This window comes from Heptranchias perlo, chromosome 41 (genome assembly GCF_035084215.1).
Source record: "Heptranchias perlo isolate sHepPer1 chromosome 41, sHepPer1.hap1, whole genome shotgun sequence".
Taxonomy (NCBI): Eukaryota; Metazoa; Chordata; class Chondrichthyes; order Hexanchiformes; family Hexanchidae; genus Heptranchias; species Heptranchias perlo.
Window position 1 is genome coordinate 3,966,213 of NC_090365.1, and position 21,158 is coordinate 3,987,370.

General features: G+C 49.3%; 1 protein-coding gene across 3 annotated transcripts in view; it reads left to right on the forward strand.

The window, feature by feature from the left end:
• numbl (NUMB like endocytic adaptor protein) overlaps nucleotides 1-21,158 on the forward strand; it is a 132,214-nt gene that overhangs the window by 67,313 nt on the left and 43,743 nt on the right. The window lies entirely within an intron of this gene.

Consider the following 21,158-nt stretch of genomic DNA (forward strand, 5'->3'; position numbering starts at 1 on the left):
CGCTCCCCCCGATTGATGCGCGCTCCCCCCGATTGATGCGCGCTCCCCCCGATTGATGCGCGCTCCCCCCCGATTGATGCGCGCTCCCCCCCGATTGATGCGCGCTCCCCCCCGATTGATGCGCGCGCTCCCCCCGATTGATGCGCGCGCTCCCCCCGATTGATGCGCGCGCTCCCCCCGATTGATGCGCGCGCTCCCCCCGATTGATGCGCGCGCCCCCCGATTGATGCGCGCGCTCCCCCCGATTGATGCGCGCGCTCCCCCCGATTGATGCGCGCGCTCCCCCCGATTGATGCGCGCGCTCCCCCCGATTGATGCGCGCGCGCTCCCCCCCGATTGATGCGCGCGCGCGCTCCCCCCCGATTGATGCGCGCGCGCGCTCCCCCCCGATTGATGCGCGCGCGCGCTCCCCCCCGATTGATGCGCGCGCGCGCTCCCCCCCGATTGATGCGCGCGCGCGCTCCCCCCCGATTGATGCGCGCGCGCGCTCCCCCCCGATTGATGCGCGCGCGCGCTCCCCCCCGATTGATGCGCGCGCGCGCTCCCCCCCGATTGATGCGCGCGCGCGCTCCCCCCCGATTGATGCGCGCGCGCGCTCCCCCCCGATTGATGCGCGCGCGCGCTCCCCCCCGATTGATGCGCGCGCGCGCTCCCCCCCGATTGATGCGCGCGCGCGCTCCCCCCCGATTGATGCGCGCGCGCGCTCCCCCCCGATTGATGCGCGCGCGCGCTCCCCCCCGATTGATGCGCGCGCGCGCTCCCCCCCGATTGATGCGCGCGCGCGCTCCCCCCCGATTGATGCGCGCGCGCGCTCCCCCCCGATTGATGCGCGCGCGCGCTCCCCCCCGATTGATGCGCGCGCGCGCTCCCCCAATTGCCCGTCTACATTTTCTAAAGCGTCACGCTGTTAAAATATGGCGAGCAGCAGAGACAGAAGGGGTCATTTTAACTTTTGCCGATAGTTGAAAACGGGCAATAGCATACCTGCCGCCCGTCATGTATCTCGAAATGAAAATTTCCTACACTGTCGGAGGTGCTGCCTTTTGGATGAGATGTTAAACCGAGGCCCCGTCTGCCCTCTCAGGTGGACGTAAAAAAAAAATCCCATGGCCGCTGTTTGAAGAAGAGCAGGGGAGTTCTCCCTGGTGTCCTGGGCAAGTATTTAGCCATCAACCAAACAGATGATCTGGTCATTATCACATTGCTGTTTGTGGGATCCTGCTGTGCGCAAATCGGCTGCCGCGTTTCCTACATTACAACAGTGACAACACTTCAAAAGTATCTTGAAATGAAAATCGGGAAGAGTGTATAAAAGAGTTCAATCCAATATAAGACAGTTTACACAATCACCAAAAGTTCACAAAAAAGATAAAGACTTCCATTTCTACAGCGCCTTTCACAATCGCAGGACGTCCCAAAGCACTTTACAGCCAATTAAGTACTTTTTTGAAGTGTAGTTACTGTTGTAATGTAGGAAGCGATGCAGCCAATTTGCGCACAGCAAGATCCCACAAACAGCAACGAGATAATGACCAGTTAATCTGTTTTTTATTGATGTTGGTTGAGGGATAAACATTGGCTAGGACACCTCTTCTTCAAATTGTGCCATGGGATCTTTTACATCCACCTGAGAGGGCTCGGTTTAACATCTCATTCTGAAAGATAGTACCTCTGACAGTGCAGCACTCCCTCAGTGCTGCACTGAGAGTGTCAGCCTAGATTTTGTGCTCAAAGTCTCCAGAGTGGGGACTTGAACCCACAACTATCTGACTCAGAGATGGGATTGCTACCCACTGAGCCACGGCTGACACCAAAGTTAAAATTACGCCCAACCTTTTCAAAGTCTAGACAATGTAATGAAGCAACTGAGAAATAAATAAACTGCTGGGTTAGATCGACAGAGGCAGAGAGGAGGTTGTGCTGAGGTTTTATGGGGCGTTGGTCAGACTCCACTTGGAGAACTGTGTTCAATTCTGGTCACCCTGCAGAAAAGTTTCCTGAAAGGTTTACGCTGACTGTACGAGAGCCGGAGTGTCGACAGACGGGGCGATCTGTACAGGTCGTAGCCCGGTACAAGAGCAGCTCAAAGCTGATCGGAGTCTCTGGGTACTAGCAGATGAGCTTCGATGGGCCGACTGGCCTTTTCTCCACCCCATGTTCCTCAGTACTTTTAAGTTCTTGCATTTAGCCTTTCAAGTGTTTGGTTTTCAGGAGAGCGACGTCCACATGCTAACTCCTCGTGTTTACGTTGCTAAAATTGGCTCCCTTATCCCTACGGCAGACTGCTACAACCACAACAGTAGTGTGTGATATTTCCCGATAGGATAAGGGAGCTGATCTTGGCGATGTAAACGCAGGGAGCTGCTGCACGGAAGCCACTACAGAAGCGCTACGTGTCAAAGTGGCCTTTAGATAGTGGGTATCACTCTTGCCTCTGTGTCAGAAGGTCGTGGGTTCAAACCCCACTCCAGAGACTCGAGCACAAAATCCAGGCTGACACTCCCAGTGCCAGCACTGTCGGAGGTGCTGCCTTTTGGATGAGATGTTAAACCGAGGCCCCGTCTGCCCTCTCAGGTGGACGTAAAAAAAAAATCCCATGGCCGCTGTTTGAAGAAGAGCAGGGGAGTTCTCCCTGGTGTCCTGGGCAAATATTTAGCCATCAACCAAACAGATGATCTAGTCATTATCACATTGCTGTTTGTGGGATCTTGCTGTGCGCAAATCGGCTGCCGCGTTTCCTACATTACAACAGTGACAACACTTCAAAAGTACTTTGTTGGCTGTAAAGCGCTTTGGGATGTCCTGAGGTTGTGAAAGGTGCTATATAAATGCAAGTTCTTAATTTCAAGTCTTTTTTTTTCTCTCCCTCCTCATAACATCATTGAACAGAGGGCCTAGTTTCCAATGCCCGTACTTGGCCATGAGGCTGTTGAGCAGGCAGCATTGGGTGTTGCTTTCCTTCCTCTCTCCTGCGACCTGCCTGCTCTCCACTTGGCACATTTCTTCATCATGGGTTGAAACCACAATTATGAAGGCTTTTGATAGAGTAAATAAGGAGAAACTGTTTCCACTGGCAGGAGGGTCGGTAACCAGAGGTCACAGATTGAAGGTAATTGGCAAAAGAACCAGAGGAGGAGATGAGGAGAACTTTTTTTTTTACGCAGCGAGTTGTTATGATCTGGAATTCACTGCCTGAAAGGAAGTGGCGAAAGCAGACTCAATAGTGTTCAGCCTAGACCCTAAGCTCTGGAATTCCCTCCCTAAATCTCTCCGCCTCTCTCTCCTCCTCCTTTTAAGACGCTCCTTAAAACCTACCTCTTTGACCAAGCTTTTGGTCACCTGTCCTAATGGGGCTCAGTGTCAAATTTCTGTAACACTCCAGTGAAGCGCCTTGGGACATTTTTACTACGTTAAAGGCGCTATATAAATGCAAGTTGTTGACATTGGATGTATACTTGAAAAGGAAAAATTTGCACGGCAACGGGGAAAGAGCAGGGGAATGCGACTAATTGGATCGCTCTTTCAAAGAGCTGGCACAGGCAGGATGGGCCGAATGGCCTCCTTCTGTGCCGAATTATTTTATGATTCTATGATTACTGCTGGTTTAACTTGTAGTGAATTGAAGAGGAGTTGGAGATCCACAGAAAGCCACCTAACCGGTTATATTATTGTTGGAGAGGGCGCACAGCGCTGGCGAGTGGAACACTATACAAGGTCAAGTATAACCTAGGAACAGGAGGAGGCCATTCAGCCCCTCGAGCCTGTACCGCTATTCAATTAGATCATGGCTGATCTGTACCTTTAACTCTATCTACCTGCCTTGGTTCCGTAACCCCTTGATACCCTTACCTGCGTAGATACCAGGTGAAGTTCCTGCCACACTGCCCAACCCTGTGCTTTTCGTCCCCCCTCCCCTCCCCCTCCCCTCCCCTCCCCCTCCCTTCCTTCCTCTGTTTCAAGGTGTTGACTCCTTGCTGGGATACAGATTCATGGAGGCCAGTCGCCCAGTGTCACGCTGCCCAAGTCTCATTGTTCACCTGCAAGCCTTGATGGTGTGTGTTGGTAAGCTAGTCCAGGAGCGGGAGTCCTGGCTACTTTTCCCCGTCTTTTGCCCTCTATCCTCGCCTTCCCACCCCTCCCCCAGAGTCAAATTGCACTGAGGCCAATCATAATGCACCAACTGATGTCCTGGTTGAAATTGGCTAACTGGTTGCAGATCGGTAATCGATCCTGCTCTGCATGGCTCAGCAGCTGACTGGGTAGACTTTGAGCCATTGTGGGGAGCCCTCGACCATGAGTTTAAGCCCAAACTTGGAATGTCCGGTTTTGTGCCAATGTGGCATTTATTTGCTGCACCAGCCGTTGTTGTGGCCTCATTGGTTCTGCCAATGTGGTGCCAAATGGCACAGAATTATGGGCAGATTTTGCGTTTTGGAGTTGTGTCCATTGAACATTCGAGAACTCTCGGTCAGTTTTACTGAGATGACCCGTCCACTCTGAGCTCAATTCCAGCCCCAGTCCCAGGGGTCAAAGGTAATTCAGCCTTGTTGCTCGTCCAAAATGTTTAGGGAGCTGCACAAACCATTTCTTAGCTACCTCCTCCGGGCGAATCCTTTCACGAAACCATTCCCAGTTGGGTGTGAATATACATTCAACTCCCGCTGATTGTTCCATCTGTGCAAACAACGTTTGAACGGAGAGGATACACTTATCAGGAAAGACTAAACAGGCTGGGGCTCTTTTCTCTAGAAAAGAGAAGGCTGAGAGGTGACCTAATAGAGGTTTTTATGAAGGGGTTTGATAGGGTCAACGTAAAGAAGATGTTTTCACTTGCAGGGGGAGACCAAAACTAGGGGCCATAAAGGTAAGATAGTCACTAATAAATTCAATAAGGAATTCAGGGGAAACTTCTTCACCCAGAGAGTGGTGAGAATGTGGAACTCACTACTACAAGGTTGAGGCGAATAGTGTAGATGCATTTAAGGAGAAGCTGGATAAACACATGAGGGAGAAAGGAATAGAAGGATATGCTGATAGGGTGAGATGAAGAGGGGAGGGAGGAGGCTCGTGTGGAGCATAAACACCAGCATAGACCTGTTGGGCCGAATGGCCCGTTCCTGTGCTGTAAATACTGTGTATCTCACCATACCATCCAGTTCTGAATGCCTTTTGAAGTGGAGGCGGATCCTAGTTAAATTGAATGCCAGTTCAGCAGTTATTGGTTACATGGAGCCATCAAGAACTTGGGCCGAATTCCGAATGGACCTCCGAGCTTTGATTTGCCCTCGTCTTGTCTCAGATGGGGGAGGGGGAGGGGATGGGAGAGGAGCCGGGACAGGATGGCGGTGGGGGGAACAATTGAGAGGGGTTTTCACAGGAGCCAGGAAGTAAACTTGAAGTTGAATCCTTGTAAGGTTGGGCCTCCACCTCTTTGCAAACAGAGGATGGAGTTTCAGCCACTCTGAAGCCATCAGCAGTGGGATTTGGCCGACTTGGTTGAACTCGTGTCAGATATGATTGTTTTTTGTCTTTGGAAGCTGTTGGGCATGAACAATAAATCTATCCTGACCAAATATTGCTCCTCTCTGATTACATGGGCCTCCCAGCTCGGTTCCCAGCCTGAGCTCGACACGGTGCTGTCTCCAATACTGCGTTGCGACTGTGGAAGTTTATATTTTTTCCTCCTTTCAGGAGGAGGCCATTCAGGCCCTCGAGTCTGTTCCGCCATTCAATTAGATCATGGCTCATCTGAATCTCAACTCCATTTACCTGACTTGGTTCTGTAACCCTTAATACCCCTCGCCTCACAAAAATCGATCAATCTCAGTTTTGAAATTGTCAATTGACCCCCAGCCTCAACAGCTTTTTGGGGGAAGAGAGTTCCAGATTTCCACTCCCCTTTGTGTGAAGAAGTGCTTCCCGACATCACCCCTGAACGGCCTGGCTCTTATTTTAAGGTTCTGCCCCCTTGTTCTGGACTCCTCCCCACCAGAGGAAATAGTTTCTCTCTATCTATTCTTTCAAATCCTTTAATCATCTTAAACACCTCAATTATATCACCCCTTAATCTTCTATACTCGAGGGAATACAAGCCTAGTCTATGCAACCTGTTCTCATAATGTAATCCTTTTAGCCTTAGTATCATTCTGGTGAATCTGCACTGCACCATCTCCAAGGCAAACGTGCAGATTTATATATATTTATTTGCAATGATTTGTGTTTCAGTTTAGCCCAGTTAGTAGCACTCTCACCTCTGGGTCCCAAGTTATCCTAACTCTCACCAAGACCCCTTCACCCATCACCCCCCGTGCTCGCTGACCTACATTGGCTCCTGGTCCGACAATGCATCGTTTAAAGATTCTAATTCTTGTTTTCAAATCTGTCCATGGCCTCGCCCCTCCCTATCTCTCTAACCTCCTCCAGCCCCACAACCCTCTAAGATCTCTGCGCTCCTCCAATTCTGGCCTGTTGCATATCCCCGATTTCCTTCGCCTCACCATTGGCGGCCGTGCCTTCAGCTGCCTAGGCCCTAAGCTCTGGAATTCCCTCCCTAAAACTCTCCGCCTCTCTCTCCTTTAAAACGCTTCTTAAAACCTACCTCTTTGCCCAAGCTTTTGGTCACCTGTCCTAATATCCCCTTATGTTGCTCGGTGTCATTTTGTTTGATAATCGCTCCTGGGAAGTGCCTTGGGACGTTTACTACATTAAAGGCGCTATATAAATGCAAGTCGTTGTTGCTTTGGATTCAAGCCTTGATATAATCTACGGTGACCTCCAGTGCCAAATTATGGGAGGTTCCAGCCTTAAATAGTCAACTGGTGATTGGAGATCTCCAACTGTCATGTTGTCACCAAGTAAACCTGGACGGGTTCCAATGCTACCCCGATCGGCAGATACTGGTACCAGTATTTTTGCCGATGTTATCCTTCAATTTTTGCTGAGGCCATAGCTGTAATTGGAGTCCAGCACTCACATCTCCATGGGTGGATGAGTGGAGCCTCCTCATTTGTACTCCACTCCCATGAGTACTGGGTTACTACATTTTTGGAGAAGTGTGTGTGTGTGTGTGTGTGTGTGATATTTTGGAAGCAGATAGAATGTACAGCACAGAAACTGGCCGTTCGGCCCAACTGGTCTATGCCGGTGTTTATGCTCCACACCAGCCTCCTCCCACCCTACTTCATCTCACCCTATCAGCATATCCTTCTATTCCTTCCCCCTTATAACATTAAAGTCATAAATGACTCCGTTGATGTATCAGAGATAATGGGCGTAATTGTGACTTTGGGCGACATTGTAAAACGGATGAGATCGGATCAGCTGCTCATTGTACATCTCCCCTGATTTTCCATTTCTCTTGATTTCTACCTCCGGCTCCCCACAATCCGGCCCTTGAAGTCCAGTGGACATTTCTGTGCTAATGGGGTACTAAATTATAGACCAGTTAGCCTAACATCTGTGGTGGGTAAAATTTTGGAGTCTATTATTAAGGAGACAGTAGCACAACATTTGGATAAACATAATTTAATAGGACAAAGTCAGCATGGCTTTACGAAGGGGAAGTCATGTCTGACAAATTTGCTTGAGTTCTTTGAGGACATAACGTACAGGGTGGATAAAGGGGAACCAGTGGACGTAGTGTATTTAGACTTCCAGAAGGCATTCGACAAGGTGCCACATAAAAGATTATTGCTCAAGATAAAGAATCACTGGATTGGGGGTAATATTCTGGCATGAATGGAGGATTGGTTATCTAACAGGAAGCAGAGAGTTGGGATAAATGGTTCATTCTCGGACTGGCAACCAGTAGCCAGTGGTGTTCCGCAGGGGTCGGTGCTGGGTCCCCAACTCTTTACAATCTATATTAACGATTTGGAGGAGGGGACCGAATGTAACATATCAAAGTTTGCAGATGATACAAAGATGGGAGGGAAAGTAGAGAGTGAGGAGGACATAAAAAACCTACAGGGGGATATAGACAGGCTGGGTGAGTGGGCGGAGATTTGGCAGATGCAATACAATATTGGAAAATGTGAGGTTATGCACTTTGGCAGGAAAAGTCAGAGAGCAAGTTATTATCTTAATGGCGTGAAACTGGAAAGTACTGCAGTACAAAGGGATCTGGGGGTCCTAGTGCAAGAAAATCAAAAAGTTAGTATGCAGGTGCAGCAGGTGATCAAGAAGGCCAACGGAATGTTGGCTTTTATTGCTCGGGGGATAGAATATAAAAATAGGGAGGTATTGCTGCAGTTATATAAGGTATTGGTGAGACCGCACCTGGAATACTGCATACAGTTTTGGTGTCCATACTTAAGAAAAGACATACTTGCTCTCGAGGCAGTACAAAGAAGGTTCACTCGGTTAATCCCGGGGATGAGGGGGTGGACATATGAGGAGAGGTTGAGTAGATTGGGACTCTGCTCATTGGAGTTCAGAAGAATGAGAGGCGATCTTATTGAAACATATAAGATTGTGAAGGGGCTTGATCGGGTGGATGCGGTAAGGATGTTCCCAAGGATGGGTGAAACTAGAACTAGGGGGCATAATCTTAGAATAAGGGGCTGCTCTTTCAAAACTGAGATGAGGAGAAACTTCTTCACTCAGAGGGTAGTAGGTCTGTGGAATTTGCTGCCCCAGGAAGCTGTGGAAGCTACATCATTAGATAAATTTAAAACAGAAATAGACAGTTTCCTAGAAGTAAAGGGAATTAGGGGTTACGGGGAGTGGGCAGGAAATTGGACATGAATTTAGATTTGAGGTTAGGTTCAGATCAACCATGATCTTATTGAATGGCGGAGCAGGCTCGAGGGGCCGATTGGCCTACTCCTGCTCCTATTTCTTATGTTCTTATGTTCTTAAATCCGACCAGCCATTTCTTCCTAAGGGCCGGTAGCCGTATCTCGAAGGTGATTCTGTTTCACTGTGACATTGTTTTTGGAGGAATTTGGATATTTGCAGAACATCTTGGCCAACCAGAATCGATGTCGGAAGCCCCTCCCCCAGCCTGTTGTCCTGAAGGCGCTGAAGTACAGCACCCCTCTGTACTCTGCCAAGCGATTGTTTTTCACCAGACACTGAGTGGTGGCGAGCTAAACAACCATTAAGGCATCTTTCCTGAGCCTGATTGGGCTATGGGGAAAGAGCCAGGGAAGTGGGACTAATTGGAAAACTCTTTGAAAGAGCCAGCACAGGTTCAATGGGCCGAATGGCTTTGCTCTCGCTCTCTCTTTATCTTCTCTCTCTTTATCTCCCCTCTCTCCCTCTCTCTCTTTATCTCCCCTCTCTCCCTCTCTCTCTTTATCTCCCCTCTCTCCCTCTCTCTCTTTATCTCCCCTCTCTCCCTCTCTCTCTTTATCTCCCCTCTCTCTCTTTATCTCCTCTCTCTTTATCTCTCTCTCTCTCTCTCTCTCTCTCTCTCTACGTGATGCATTTATCCACTGAGCCACTAGTTGAGGGGAAGGTTTATTTACAAACTAAAGAGAGGGTCCCTGCCAGCCTCACTCTGTCCTTTGCTAAGTCTTGTTCAACCATCCCCTCTCCCCCCAGTCCCTCCCTGCCCAGCCCCTCTCCAGAACCTCTTCACCTTGCCACTACCTTTAGAGACCACCTCTAATTATTACCTTTTTGACTGTCCTTTCACCCTTCTCTTCTCAATCCTCGACTACTCAAACCATTTCTCTGCTCTTGTGATGCTACATGTGAGTTTAATGCTCGTTTTAGCATTCTAAGCTCAGACCTGACATTCGGCGAGCTGTCTAGACGGTTTGACAAGTGGAAGTAATCTGTGTCACTCAAGATATTGAAAATCAATGGCTTCAAACTCCTGGCTTCTGGGAGCCGTCCAATTACAGTCCTGGTACTAAGCATTAATCAGATACTATTTCACTGCCTCTCCGTCAGAGCATCGGGCTGCTACTGGGCATTAATCGGGCTGCTACTGGGCATTAATCGGGCTGCTACTGGGCATTAATCGGGCTGCTACTGGGCATTAATCGGGCTGCTACTGGGCATTAATCGGGCTGCTACTGGGCATTAATCGGGCTGCTACTGGGCATTAATCTGGTGCTGGAACTAAGCATTAATCTGGTGCTGGAACTGAGCATTAATCAGATACCATTACACCGCCTCTCTATTAGGGCTCTGGGCTGACACCAATGCATTGCGTTTGGTCCTGTTAGGAATGCCCTGAGTACTGTGAAAATCGGCATTTTACTGGTTTAATTGGTGTATTATTGAGTCTGGCTGATTTCTCTATGGAGTTGTTATTCAGGTTGTTAATAGGTTTTTAATTGGTGTTGGACTTGGCTCAGTGGGTGTCACTCAGAAGGTCATGGGTTCAAGTCCCACTCCAGAGACTTGAGCCCATACTCCAGGCCCACTCTGTCGGTGCTGCACTGTTGGAGGTGCTGTCTTTTTGGATGAGACATTAAACCAAGGCCCCGTCTACTCTCTCAGGTGGGTGAAAAAGATCCCACGGTCCTATTGGAAGAAGAGCAGGGGAGTTCTCCACGGTGTCCTGGGCCAATATTTATCCCTCAAACAATATCACTATAACAGATTATCTGGACATAATCACATTACTGTTTGTGGGATCTTGCTGTGTGCAAATTGGCTGCCACGTTTCCTACATTAAAACAGTGATTACACTTCAAAAGTACTTCATTGGCTGTGAAGCGCTTTGGGATGTCCTGAGGTTGTGAAAGGCGCTATATAAATGCAAGTCTTTCTATCTGTATGTGTGTTTGGTGAAATTGGAATGTCTTGCAATGGTTTTTAAGGCATTTTCAGTCTTGCGTTTCCGATGTTCCTTTCTCTCGCCCTCTTTTTCTCTCCCTTCTTTTCTCTCTCTCTCTCTCTCTTTCTGTGTCTGTCTCTCTATCTGTCACTTTTCTCTCTCTCTCTCGTCACTCAACAATCAGTTGTGGCTGTTCCATGTTTACCAGCTCCACGATCCCAACATTTTACGGTTTCCGTTTTGCCGAGGACTTGTTGAAATAAGCAGCTCTTGTTTATTTGCTGGGGGAAGGTTTAGCCAGGTGGGAGATGTTGGGATTCTAGAACGTGACGTAGCTTCAGTCCTGGACCGAGAGACCCAGTCTCTTTTTTTTTTCTCTCTCTCTCTCTCTCTCTCTCTCTCTCTCTCTCTCGGCCAAATGGAAGAAAGCTCAACTTCAGCTCGGCCACGATGAATGAGCAGCTGACTGAGGGGAGAGGAAGTGCTTTATGACTTTGTGATCTCCAGAGGCCCACGCTCTCGAACCTCAGCGATTTCCCATTCAGACAGAACACCAATGCTCAATCGATTCCAAAAAAACATTTCCTGTTTTATCCTTCCCCAAAAAAAAAGTGGAATTTGACTTTATTTCGCTTAAAAAAAAAAAGGGCTACAGCTGCTTGGCTCTCAACTCTGACCCCTGTGTTGGCCCAGGCAGTGTGCGACAGTGATGGATGATCACAGGCTAATGTACACCATCTCATTACAGCTGACGCAGGCAGGATGGCTATGCAGGAACCTTGTCTGCTGCCTGTTTGCCATTGCGCCTGTGAAAAGACAGCTCACCCTAAACGGGTGTGAATGCCGACACCCTCAGGAAACGCACGCGTCTGTGTGCGTGGCCTCTCGGTCGACGCACGCATCGCTGACTTTGCAAAGATGTGACGTTTTCTTGGGGCTTCAGTCGGCATTGATGAATCAGTGGCGCGTCTCTCGTTTGCGGCCCTCTGTTGCTGCTTTGCAGCACGTCTCTTGTCATCCTGCAAATAATCCTTCTGAGGACTGGGGTAGTCCCGGTTTGATTCTCCCGTCTGCCTGGAGTTGGCTGGTCACGCTCAGGCTGGTAGTTCAGAAAAAGAAAGAACTTGCATTTATATAGCGTCTTTCACAACCTCAGGATGTCCCAAAGCGCTTTACAGCCAATGGAGTACTTCTTTGAAGTGTAGACACTGTTTTAATGTAGGAAACGTGGCAGACAATTTTGCGCACAGCAAGATCCCACAATCAGTAATGTGATAATGACCAGAACATCTGTTTTTAGTGATGTGGTTTGAGGGATAAATATTGGTCAGGACACTGGGGAGAACTCCCCTGCCCTCCTTCGAATAGCGGCCGTGGGATCTTTTACGTCCACCTGAGAGAGCAGACGGGGCCTCGGTTTAACGTCTCATCCGAAAAGGTGGCACCTCCGACACTGCAGCACTCCCTCAGTACTGCACTGGGAGTGTCAGCCTAGACTTTGCGCTCGAGTCTCTGGAGCGGGACTTGCACTCGGGAGAGGAGAAGATTGGGAAAGAACAGAGAGAGCAGTCCATCCCTCTTTTATTTTGTGTGCGGAGGGATGGGTTTAAACTGGTTGTGACGGGGTTAATCCCGATCAAACCTCGGCTGACCTGATCTGTTGTCACGGTTACACTTTTGACACTTCCTGTGTTCCTGGTCCTCCTGACCAGCAGCTCTCCTCATCCGACGAGTTTTATAAAATGACAAACATTCCCAGGTTCAGCAAATCGCTGACAGTACCAGGCCCTGGGGGATATCCCACATGCCAGTGATTGCAATGTTCTCAATGCTTTGAAATATCTCCCGCAGGCTTGTCTGTTGGCAAGGGGCAGGAGTAAGTCACTTAATGCTCTGAAAATAGAATCATACAGCACATAAGGAGGCCATTAGGCCCATCGTCTCAGTGCCGGCTCTTTGAAAGAGCTGTCCAATTAGTCCCACTCCCCCTGCTCTTTCCCCAGAGCCCTGTAAAATTTCTCCTTTTCAAGTATTTATCCAATTCCCTTTTGAAAGTTATTATTGAATCTGCTCCCACCGCCGTTTCAGGCAGTGAATTCCAGATCATAACAACTCGCTGCATTAAAAAAAACTCTCCTCATCTCCCCTCTGGCTTTTTTTTGTCACGTTAAATAATATAGTTAAAATACGTTAATAAATATTTAATATTAATAATTTTTAATAATGTTAAAATATGTCGAGTTACAATCCAGTCTCATATTAAGGGTGATTTTTCCAGCTTCTGACTCCCTCACTTTGTTGGGGAACTTTTATATTACAGGAGGGCCGTTTGATGCCAGATGCATGGCTTTGCGTCCCTCCGAAGTGTGATGCCCAGCCTTTGGGAATGCACTCCATTATATACGTGCTGTCAGATTCAATAGGCTGAACTCAGGGTGGGGTTTCTGCGTTAGCGATGGCGATACTGGGAGGGGTGAGCATAAAGTTGGGCTATCAGGAGGCCTTCGAGGACCCAACGCCCAACTTAAGAGCCCAATATAGGTCTCTAGACAGGAACGGCAAAGGTCGACAAGAGAGGCGTTCAAAAATGATGAGTAGATGGGGAGAAACTGTTTCCCATGGCAGAAGGGTCAGTAACCAGAGGACACAGATTCAAAATAATTGGCAAAAAAAGCCAGGGGAGAGATGAGGAGATTTATTTTTTTAACTCAACGAGTTGTTATGAGCTGGAATGTACTGCCTTGCCCTGAAAGGGCGGTGGAAGCAGATTTAATAGTAACTTTCAAAAGGGAATTGGATAAATACATAAAAAGGAAAACTACGGGGAAAGAGCAGGACAGGAGTGGGAGTGATTGGCTAGCTCTTTCAAAGAGCCGGCACAGACACGATGGGCCTAATGGCCTCCTTCTGTGCTGTAACATTCTATATAAGAGCCCATTTACACTGTAATTTATTGGCCTTCTCCTCCTTTCCCTCTCTTCCACTCTCTCTCTGATCTGAGTCAAGGAAGGCAAATTGCATGTTGCTCATCCACTTCAATGACTATGGTCTCTGCACATCCTGCAAGGTGAGATAAGATTGCAGCCCTGTCGTCTCAGAAAGTAATTATTCCGCAGATTGAATTTGGCACTTGACAGCTAGAGAACCACCGGCTGTTCCTCGCTGGTGACGGCCCTTTAAATGCTGATGGAGTGTAAAGCAAGTCCCCCTCCACTAGGAACATAGGAACAGGAGTAGGCCATTCAGCCCCTCGTGCCTGCTCCGCCATTTGATAAGATCATGGCTGATCTGTGATCTAACTCCATATACCTGCCTTTGGCCCATATCCCTTAATACCTTTTGGTTGCCAAAAAGCTATCTATCTCAGATTTAAATTTAGCAATTGAGCTAGTATCAATTGCCGTTTGCGGAAGAGAGTTCCAAACTTCTACCACCCTTTGTGTGTAGAAATGTTTTCTAATCTCATTCCTGAAAGGTCTGGCTCTAATTTTTAGACTGTGCCCCCTGCTCCTAGAATCCCCAACCAGTGGAAATAGTTTCTCTCTATCCACCCTATCTGTTCCCCTTAATATCTTATAAACTTCGATCAGATCACCCCTTAACCTTCTAAACTCTAGAGAATACAACCCCAATTTGTGTAATCTCTCCTCGTAACTTAACCCTTGAAGTCCGGGTATCATTCTAGTAAACCTACGCTGCACTCCCTCCAAGGCCAATATGTCCTTCCGAAGGTGCGGTGCCCAGAACTGTTCACACTACTCTCAATACTACACTTGGCCCCTCTACACTAGCATGGAGCCCAAAGACACCTTTCACAAACGGCCTGTTTTGCGTCTCATGTCACAGAGCTGGCCCCGTTCATATTGAGATTTACTTTCACTGCAGGGTGTTTGCACGGGTCGTCCCAAAAAACTGTACAAACCTAGTCCAAAACGTCCCAAGGCCCTATCGGGACACATAAGGAGATATTAGGACAGGTAAGAGAGAGAGGTTTTAAGGAGCATCTTAAAGGAGGAGAGAGAGCTGGAGAGGTTTTGGGAGGGAATTCCAGAGCTTAGGGCCTAGACACGGCCACCAGTGGTGGAGCGATAGAAATCGGGGATGCGCAAGAGGCCAGAATTGGAGGAGCGCAGAGATCTCGGAGGGTTGTATGGCTGGAGGAGGTGACAGAGATAGGGAGGGGGGCGAGGCCATGGAGGGATTTGAGCTCAAGGATGGGGAGTTTTAAATTTGAGGAGCTGGGTGTGAAACTGGAGGAGTTTGCAAGACACACTAATCCCTCGTTTCGATGCTTTAAGAACACTTGCACGTGCGCAGAGGAGAAATCTCGAGCCGCATATAGGTCAGCGAGCACAGGGGGTGATCGGTGAACGGGACAAGGGGGTGCAGCAGTCAAAGGATAGTCAGGTACTCTGGAATCGATCCTTCAGGAGAAGGAAGAGGCGAAGGTTGTCCAGGAGGATTTAAAATGGAATGTCTGTCTCAATCACCCAAAGTGCTGATCTGTTCAGTTTCTCTCAGTTCGTGGCTTTGAGCACATCTGGGAGACATTAACAATGAACTCGGCAGATTGTTTGTTTTGAATCCGTATTCTCCACCAGTCCCACAAATCAATCTGCTTGGAGTTTGTTTACAGGGCCCGCACAAGTGTCTGATTTATGTCAGATTTGAATAGAGCTTTAGAGTTAGAATAGAGTTGGGGAAAAAAGAGTATCGTGAGAAGATTTTTTAAATTCAGATTTGTGCTTGAGGTGAGGAAGTTCTGGAATTTAACCCCTTCATAGACTATAACAATAACTTGCATTTTTAACCTCCCAAGGCGCTTCACAGGAGCGATTATCAAACAAAATTTGACATTGAGCCACGTAAGGAACTATTAAGTCAGGCGACCAAAAGCATGGTCAAAGAGGTAGGTTTTAAGGAGAGTCTTAAAGGAGGAGAGAGAGGCGGAGAGGTTCAGGGAGGGAATTCCAGAGCTTAGGGCCGAGGCAGCTGAAGGCACGGCCGCCAATGGTGGAGCGATGAAAATCGGGGATGCGCAAGAGGCCAGAATTGGAGGAGCGCAGAGATCTCGTGGACGCCTTTCTTAGTTTTGTATCCCATTTTAATCCAGACACCAACTTAACAGCTGATGGTGAGACATATTCCTGTACATCAGCTGAACTCACTCCTCTGGGTCAGGAGGCTGTAGGCTCCAGTCCCGTTCCAGGACTCCTGCTCCTAATCTAACCACTCCTGTGTCTTACAGAGGAAGGGCTCTGCTGTCGTACTTAAGATGAGACGGTAAGCCGAGGTTCCATCTGCCTGCCCTGCTGGTTCTCGGGTTGCCAACTCTGGTTGGACGTATTCCTGGAGGTTTCATCGCTTGACCTCTTGACCCCTCCCCCCTGCACACTGCCACCAAATTGGTCGCCCGACACGTCCATCCTCGCAAACCCCTGCCTTCCCACAGCCAATTGGAAAGTGATTTGATTCTTCGATTGGATGATTCTTGACTGTCAATCAAACAGCCCTTTCTCCCATCGCCAGTATTTTTATAACTGATAAACAAAAGTGTTCAAAGAAAATGGAGGGAAAAAAAACATGTTTTTTAGTGCCCCTATGATTTTTCTACAATTCCTGGAGACTCCAGGACATTCCTGGAGACTCCAGGACATTCCTGGAGGGTTGGCGACCCCTAGCTGGTTCAGGTGCACGTTAAACAAACAAAGTCTCTTTGTGACCCATTGTAAACAATTTTACAACACCAAGTTATAGTCCAGCAATTTTATTTTAAATTCACAAGCTTTCGGAGGCTTCCTCCTTCGTCACCGGCATCTCCACATCTTTGTGACCCAGCCAGCAAAGGCAGTGCCTGGTGCAGTACTGAGCCATGCTGTGGTGGGGGAATGATGTGGAGATGCCGGTGATGGACTGGGGTTGACGATTGTAAACAATTTTACAACACCAAGTTATAGTCCAGCAATTTTATTTGAAATTCACAAGCTTTCGGAGGCTTCCTCCTTCCTCATTTCCACATTCACCTGAGGAAGGAGGAAGCCTCCGAAAGCTTGTGAATTTCAAATAAAATTGCTGGACTATAACTTGGTGTTGTAAAATTGTTTACAGTGGTGGGGGAACAGAGAGACATGTTACAGGTTATTGGCATGAATCCAGGGCTGCAATTTGGTTCTGAGGTAGAGCACAGTGGGATTGGCCATTGATTGCCCCGGACAGGCGATTGTGACCAGCCGGTTGAGTTTCCTCTGCCGTGGTATGATTATTTTTTTGCCTCGGTTTGGCCCTCGAGCCATGTATTAAGTCAGGCAACCGTTTGAAAATGGTTTCCCAAAATAATATCTAATCACTATATAAACATCACGTGTCAAACATCACATTTCAAAGTGTGCGTGTGTTCACCTGTACTTGTGCGTTCATGTGCGTGTGTTCACGAGTGTGTGTGTGTTCTTGTGTTCACATGCGTGTGTTCACGTGCATGTGTTCACGTGCGTGTGTGTGAGGGGCTGGTGCTGAGAGAACCAAACCACGCAATTAGTCTGCACCTTCAGGAAAGGAAAGAGAGAAAACAGTGGGAGGGAGCGGGGAGAGAAGCAGAGACGTGGAATGAATAAATTGTCGTTTGCAGGTCGAGTTGATCTGTCTGATCCTCGCTGTATCCGTGAAATCCCCTCCTTCCAGTCGATGGTTCAGAAAGCTGGGACCTGGAACCTTTTCCCATGGCAGCCCCTCGTTATCACCGTCTGACACGGTGCTAATTGGCCCGCAGAGGATAGCAGTTGAGACTGAGGTCAGACCCCCTCCCCCTCACCGTCCGATCAGCCCCCTGGGGCGAGAGACGACCTGTGCTCGATGGGGTCCTGCTGCAAGCTGTCAACTTTTTTTGTTATTCCCCCATTCCTCACGTCCCCAGACGGCTGGCCGTTTTGGTTTTAATGTGAGATGGAGCAGGACGCTCGATTAAGTGCAGGTTGATGGGATATTTCCATTTATTTACATAACACCATGTGGAGGAGCCATGGGGAATTATGCTGTATTGCGCACTGTGTTGACGCAAAGCAGCTTTGGATATACAGTAACACAAACTGTGCTGGATAACTGGTTCGAATGTGGAGCTCGCTACCACAAGGAGTAGTTGAGGCGAACAGCATAGATGCATTTAAGGGGAAGCTAGATAAACATACTAAGGATGTGCAGATAGGGTGAGATGAAGTATGGATGGAGGAGGCTCGTGTGGAGCATAAATGCCAGCATGGACCAGTTGGGCCGAATGGCCTGTTTCGTTGCTGTCAATTCTATGTCTGTAACTGGGGGTTGCCTGAATTAGATCTTGAGGCATTTTTACATTTGGGAAGTGTCGTTCCCTCTATTGGCTGCTCTCCTAAGTACAAGAGGCTGGAGTGACAAGAATCAGAGACCATCGACATCCCACTAAATGAATCTGCCATCAGAGTAAGGCAGCAAGGTCTCACCCAGTGGGTGTCACTCTCGTCTCAGAGTCAGAAGGTCATGGGTTCAAGTCCCCACACCAGAGACTTGAGCACAAAATCCAGGCTGACTCTCCCAGTGCCAGTACCGAGGGAGTGCTGCACTGTCGAAGGTGCCGTCTTTCGGATGAGGCGTGGCCTCTCAGGTGGATGTGAAAGATCCCACGAAGAAGAGCAGGGGAGTTCTCCCCAGTGTCCTGGGACCAATATTTTTCCCTGAAACAACATCACTAAAACAGATGATCTGGTCATTATCACATTGCTGTTTGTGGGAGCTTGCTGTGCGCAAATTGGCTGCCACGTTTCCTGCATTAGAACAGTGACTACACTTCAAAAAAATATCCTTAATTTGCTGTAAAGCGCTTTGGGACGTCCTGAGGCCGTGAAAGGCATTAATTGTGGGATTTTGACCAATGCTTTAGGGGATCATAGCCCATGATTTACATCTATTTTTCCCTGAAGACCACAACCCTCAGGTGCAATCTTGCCCTGACTGAACTGTCCTGCAAAGCTGTAGATAGAGACAATCTCCGCCCTCCTCCCTCCCACACACACCACCCGGCCTGAATCCCGCATAGAATTCCAGAAATTTCAGCACAGAAAGAGGTCATTTTCACTGCTAGCTCCACACTGAAGCCAAACCCACCCCCACCCTGCTCGTTCCACTTACCCTTTGCACATAGATGGTTCAGCCTTTATTGTAAAGCCTGTCGGGGATGGCACAGAATTGGCCAAGTGTCACCCGTCAGGAAGAGATCAACATTAAGGCAAGTGCCCTAGGGTACCACAAATACAATTAACAAACACTAAATAGCTATGTACAATACAACGACCGTACACAATTAATAATTAAATCATAAGCCAGGTGTCTGCTAATGGTCAGTCGCTGGATCCCCCCGAGCCCAGGATCCTGGCTCAGTCTCATGATGTTTCCCCGTTCCCTCCACCTGGGGGGAATCTCTCTCTCTCTCTCTCTCTCTCTCTCACTGGCTGCTTACTGCAAGGGGCTGTTTAAACAGCTGAGCTGCTGCTAATGACGTGGAGTTTTAGGATTGTCTTATATTTTGCTGTAGCTGTAAAAGGAACGTTTCCCAGAGAATCTCCAGGCCTCTCGTTCTGCTGCTTTCTGGAATTTTCCTCCATCTGGGATTGATTTTTTTTTCAAAGGGATATTGATGTGAACACATTTTACAGTTGTTCTGTACTGGATGTGTTCTTTCTCTCTCACTTTCTCGCTCTCACTTTTTCGCTCGCTCGCTCAGTCTCGCGCTCTCTCTCTCTCTCTCTCTCGCTCTCTCTGTCTCCCTTGCGCTCTCACTCTCTCTCTCACTTTCTCTCCCTGTCTCGCTCTCTCTCTCTCTCGCTCTCTCTCTCTCTCTCTCTGTCTCGCTCTCTGTCTCGCTCTCTGTCTCGCTCTCTGTCTCGCTCTCTGTCTCGCTCTCTGTCTCGCTCCCTGTCTCGCTCTCTCTCTCTATCTCTGTCTCGCGCTCTCTCTGTCTCGCGCTCTCTCTCTCTCTGTCTCGCGCTCTCTCTCTCTGTCTCGCGCTCTCTCTCTCTCTGTCTCGCGCTCTCTATCTCTGTCTCGCGCTCTCTATCTCTGTCTCGCGCTCTCTCTCTCTGTCTCGCGCTCTCTCTCTCTGTCTCGCGCTCTCTCTCTCTGTCTCGCGCTCTCTCTCTCTGTCTCGCGCTCTCTCTCTCTGTCTCGCGCTCTCTCTCTCTGTCTCGCGCTCTCTCTCTCTGTCTCGCGCTCTCTCTCTCTGTCTCGCGCTCTCTCTCTCTGTCTCGCGCTCTCTCTCTCTCTGTCTCGCGCTCTCTCTCTCTCTGTCTCGCGCTCTCTCTCTCTGTCTCGCGCTCTCTCTCTCTGTCTCGCGCTCTCTCTCTGTCTCGCGCTCTCTCTCTCTGTCTCGCGCTCTCTCTCTCTGTCTCGCGCTCTCTCTCTCTGTCTCGCGCTCTCTCTCTCTGTCTCGCGCTCTCTCTCTCTGTCTCGCGCTCTCTCTCTCTGTCTCGCGCTCTCTCTCTCTGTCTCGCGCTCTCTCTCTCTGTCTCGCGCTCTCTCTCTCTGTCTCGCGCTCTCTCTCTCTGTCTCGCGCTCTCTCTCTCTGTCTCGCGCTCTCTCTCTCTGTCTCGCGCTCTCTCTCTCTGTCTCGCGCTCTCTCTCTCTGTCTCGCGCTCTCTCTCTCTGTCTCGCGCTCTCTCTCTCTGTCTCGCGCTCTCTCTCTCTGTCTCGCGCTCTCTCTCTCTGTCTCGCGCTCTCTCTCTCTGTCTCGCGCTCTCTCTCTCTGTCTCGCGCTCTCTCTCTCTGTCTCGCGCTCTCTCTCTCTGTCTCGCGCTCTCTCTCTCTGTCTCGCGCTCTCTCTCTCTGTCTCGCGCTCTCTCTCTCTGTCTCGCGCTCTCTCTCTCTGTCTCGCGCTCTCTCTCTCTGTCTCGCGCTCTCTCTCTCTGTCTCGCGCTCTCTCTCTCTGTCTCGCGCTCTCTCTCTCTGTCTCGCGCTCTCTCTCTCTGTCTCGCGCTCTCTCTCTCTGTCTCGCGCTCTCTCTCTGTCTCGCGCTCTCTCTCTGTCTCGCGCTCTCTCTCTCTGTCTCGCGCTCTCTCTCTCTGTCTCGCGCTCTCTCTCTCTGTCTCGCGCTCTCTCTCTCTGTCTCGCGCTCTCTCTCTCTGTCTCGCGCTCTCTCTCTCTGTCTCGCGCTCTCTCTCTCTGTCTCGCGCTCTCTCTCTCTGTCTCGCGCTCTCTCTCTCTGTCTCGCGCTCTCTCTCTGTCTGTCTCGCGCTCTCTCTCTCTGTCTCGCGCGCTCTCTCTCTCTCTCTGTCTCGCGCTCTCTCTCTCTCTCTCTCTCTCTCTCTGTCTCGCGCTCTCTCTCTCTCTCTCTCTCTCTGTCTCGCGCTCTCTCTCTCTCTCTGTCTCGCGCTCTCTCTCTCTCTCTCTGTCTCGCGCTCTCTCT